The sequence below is a fragment of the Lygodium microphyllum genome, chromosome 2 (genome assembly GCF_053477565.2).
Source record: "Lygodium microphyllum isolate KBCC chromosome 2, Lygodium_microphyllum_v1.1.10, whole genome shotgun sequence".
NCBI classification, from domain to species: domain Eukaryota; kingdom Viridiplantae; phylum Streptophyta; class Polypodiopsida; order Schizaeales; family Lygodiaceae; genus Lygodium; species Lygodium microphyllum.
In genome coordinates this window covers 83,652,345-83,657,415 of record NC_141136.1, presented here as the reverse complement: position 1 = coordinate 83,657,415, position 5,071 = coordinate 83,652,345, and positions in this window count along the sequence as shown.

The window sequence follows — 5,071 nt, the reverse complement described above, 5'->3', positions numbered from 1 at the left end:
CTATGAGCACTAAGTAGTAGAGTGGGATGGTGGTATAGTGTCTAAGTATTATATAATCATGTGCTAATGCTACCTAGAGTGATTCATGAGTGCCTAATCTGGCCTAAATTGCTGAGTGAGGTTATTGTCATTAAAAAATGAAGTTCTCAATGTGGTCAAAGGTGCCTCGTGATCAAGGGTAAGAGACTGGAGATGGTAAAGTGAGTTGAAATAAGTTGCATGATTGTGCAACTACATGACTATGTGATTGAGTATGTGCATGTGGAAGAGTGTGCTTGAATTTTTGCCTAATTAAACATGTGGCCAAAGTGCTCCAAGTAGTTAGGATGATGTGCTTCAAGTGATCGAGTTCTCCAATGTGGCTAAACAATCATGTGGCCTATCTACATAGTAGTTGAGTGGACTAAGGTGCTTAAGTGGTTGGGTGAAAAAGGAAATGTGTGGTCCGCATGATGAAGAGGGAAAAGACAGTGTGAATCAAGGGTACTAACAAATGTGGTGAATGCTCATGCATAGCCATGGTTGATGCAAATATATACCCATACAATATTGATAGCTTGTAGATATGTTGCAAGATGAGACTCATGTGGGTACTTGTGATATAGGGGAGATGCCATGCACACCTCAACCTATAGCCAAGTGAGAAAAATGCTACTCGATGCAATGGGAACAACACTCCACTCGTCAATAAGCTAGTTACTTGTGCATAAGTGAGAGACCAACTTCTTCAACTAATCTTGCTAATTCTCAGTCCCTTAAGATAATCTATGAAGTATGTGGTGTAATATTTTAGTGGTTCACTACACCAATACTTCAACCATTACTTTGCTGCTATGATCATAAACCATATGTAAGAATCAACTCCATGGTATTAGAGCGATGATTGCAATGGAAAGTTGAGCCAAATTAATTACAAAAGCATATTATAACTAGCAAACAGTGTAAATGAGGATCACTTAATCGCACTCAAAATGATTAGTTCTAGCATAAGCCTCAACTTAGCTCTAATATTTTATTTTAAATATTATAATTACAATTAATTAATGAAAAATTTAATGAATATGAATAAAATAAAAGAAAATAGAGACAACAATGCACTCTAAATAGATGAGTACAATCGCTTTAAAGCTAAAGCATATAAATAGCTTTATGTGATAACAGTCTCCATAATAGTAATAATTTCACATTGCACTCCACTAGTGATCAATATTACAATCATTACATCTCTATACTTGTCTAGTTATTTGCTCACCAAAAGTAAAACAAATTAATTGCCTATTATTGTCTGTTTAGCACAATATGATCATCATTACACATATAAAAGGTTAGAATTGTACTACAAATAGGTCAAAAATAACGAGAATCCACAAAATGACTAAATACAACTTATTTTTATAGATGTAACACATGATGTATAAGCCTATCTTACTCTCTATATTCTTTACCTTAAATTCAAAGGATTAGACTCAATATATACTAGGCTTATACTAGATTAAAGCTTGGTGTTAGGGCTAGGCTCGTAGTAAGGTAGAGCTTAAGCTTAGGCTTAGGTTTAGATTGGATTAGTTATATAGGCAAGGTATATGCGTAGGCTCCTCATACACACAAACTGATAGAGGCTAAAGAGTGGCTAGACATAGGTATGTCTAACATAAATACTCAAGGGGTACGCATAGGGTACACGTATGGCAAGTTAGGAAAATACTAGGCATACTATAAGCCAATCCTATGTGTATATATAGGCTAAGCATATTCTATGAAGATTCTAGACATAGGGTAAGCATATGCTAGGAGCCAATGCCTAACACAACCCTATCTTATTCTATGGTTACCTTGTGCCTAGAAAATGCTAGATATAAGTTGTATTCTTATGCATAGCATATAATGTTCCTACTTTATATTATCGAGCCAATGCTTAACCTAGCATGTGCTTATCCTATGCCTAATGTATAAGCTAGGCTATTTATAAGCTATGGATAGGCTAGACTAAGCATAGGCTACACAAACTAGTGAGTATAGCTATAAGTGTGGAATCGAAAGCTTAGCTCATAAGTGAGGAATATACAAATGTAAATTTCAAATAAACTAATATTTATTTACTATTTTTACCTAGAAAAATCGTGAGTCTACGGTAACTTGAAAGACTAACCATAATTTTCTAGTTAGATGATAGTACTTGCTAGTTATGACTAGTGAAAAAAAAAATCCTAGTTATGTTGATATTGTTACTAGATATACAATAACTTACTAGATAATGTTACTAGATAAGGCTTCAAATTTCTAGATACTATCTAGAAAAAGGGATTTACTAGTTAGAAGAGATTCATGATGAAAAAATTATCTAGTTATAACTAGAAAATTCTACATTCTTCCTAGTTTGGTTGCTATTCTTCGTAGTTATTATCTAGAAAAAGGGATTTACTAGTTAGAAGAGATTCGTGATGACAAAATTATCTAGTTATAACTAGAAAATTCTACATTCTTCCTAGTTTGGTTGCTATTCTTCCTAGTTATAGTGTGAACTTTCTATATAGTAAGTGGTCTAGAGTTTTTTGTGCACCCCCCTTATCACCACGTGTCACCCCCCTCTCTCTCTCTCTCCTGGCACGAAGCACCAGGAGCTAGGCGTGGAGTGCCTAGTACACACACACACACACACACACACACACACACAGAAAGCGTGTGTTTTCATAGCACTTCTTCACTCATGTATAAAATTAAACTCAAAATCACAAGGTAACCAAATCCATAAACATACATAGACACATCAAATTACCACATGCACAAAAATACATGTTAATGCATATCCACATCATCATTGATGCACAATCACGTTTACTAAGAACACAACGGAGATGCTACCATAGCCTGAGCATCATATTTTGGTGTAGTTGCTCATGATGTACTGCATGGCTTGGTGTTGTGAAGGGGCCCCCACTACTCGATCGAGTCCACTTGACTCCTCACTTATGGCTCCATGCGCGGCTTGGTCAAGATGGAGGGAGAGGGAGTGATCCACGGGCCTAACTTCTTTTAGCTCGCTCCAAGTTTTCAAGCATTACACACATCCACCATCACGATCCATACATCCCAGTAGCCAGGCATCCGAAAGGGTCCCCACATAGGGTAAGTGTTATTTTATAGTGGACCACATAACCACTCGCCCTTAGGCAGTTGCATTTCCTTTGGCACTTGCTCCACCATTCAAGCCATACCAACACAGTAGCTAGACTTTGGAGACACGACCTGGCTTTGCCCATTTATTTGTATCGCTCGCTAGCATCCACAAGATCTAGTTTCTTTGTCCTCGCCGGCACCTACGAGTTTCAGATGGTCTAAACACAAAGAGATCATAACATGTCTTTGCCCACTTCTTTACACGCTTGCCAGCCTCTATGAGCCCTCACTTGTTAATGGTCGTAGAGGCATACAAGTCTCGGTCCAATTCATGAAGCACATTTCGCTTGGTTTCTTTTCATTCGCCCCATGTCCACGAACGGTGACCCGATTTCTTTAGGCTCCCTCCAAGCTCAAGAGCTAACATTTTTACATTCTCTCATGTCAAAAATTTTGAGAGAACGTGGGGATTCCCTTTGGTGTCATTGAATTGAGGTGCATCACGCTAAAGCAAGAGGTAACTTGCATAAGTCTACATGAAAGCATACCAATTTTGTTTACGATTGACCTCTCCCATGGTATTACTGTTGCAAAGACGACGATGATGTATTACACATATACATGCAAGAAATTTAGGTAGCCATCACTCAAAATTTTATTTCACCGTGCTATTGCTTTTGGGAGACTTTTGTGGATCAACAATACTTGGACACATTTGGAAAGCATATTTCTAGACAGTAGGGATACTAGAGGCATCACATATATTTCTTCCTATTCCATCATTTATGCTACTATAGATTGGGATGAGGATTTCTATATGGTTGGTATGATACTTCAAACACCTACTCCAGGGCTAGTCCATATCCCAATGTCATCCAACTTATAGGATTGATTATGCCTTGGATTATGTAGGGCATGATATGGACTACAATATGATGCTTGTGCATTATACTTGGACCATGTTGGTCATTATCAAGAGACCACGGATCATTCACATGCCACCTCCTCAATAGGATGTCGATGCCCTCTAGGAAATACATGCACAAATTTTAGGTAGCTAACACTCATATTTTATTTCAGTGCATTATTGCATTTGGGAGCCATTGGTAGATTGGCTAGTACTTCAATGCTCTTAGGAATTGTATTCTTCAATGAATGATAATAGAGCCTCATGGCAATTCTAGCATAACTAAATACAACAAAAACATTAATACTCTTTAAGGATGAAATTCAATGTTTCCTTTGGTTCTAATCCACAACATCCAACACATTTTACTAACCTAAATGCTAATTCATGTAGTTTCATTTGAGAATAAAACCCCCAATGCATGTAGTGTGATATGAACATAATGTGGTTGGATGCATCTACATCATCAATACTTTCTCATTTCTCATCCTCTTGCTTGATGATTTGCTTCCATTGTTTGTTCTTGTTCTCTCCTGCTTGATTTGTCTTTCTTCAACATCAGAACCTCTATAGACTTACATGTCCTCAATGTGCAAGTGTGTCCGACACTAGCATGTGCCATCACTTTCCATTACACACCTTGCAGTCTTTTCACTCTCGCATGGTATACACCTTTCAAGCATGTCACATGATATTGGAAGATACTTTCAAAAACACATCAGAGAAGGTTGTTATACATTACAAGATTGGTATGCATACACATACAAAAACACACACACACACACAATGCATTTCATTGCAATACTGTAAAAAAAAATCTAATAGTAACTAAAAAGGTTGTGTTTTTTGGGATTTTGCCACTTTGACTTCATTTTTCCTAGGTTTATTTGGGAATATGTGTTGTACAGATATAATACAACAAAATCTTTGCTTATGTATGTTAAATCAAACCACCTAGTACATTATTCCATTATAGCCCCATAGAGAGAGAGAGAGAGAGAGAGAGAGAGAGAGAGAGAGAGAGCACAAAGTTGTTACCCTTAAGAC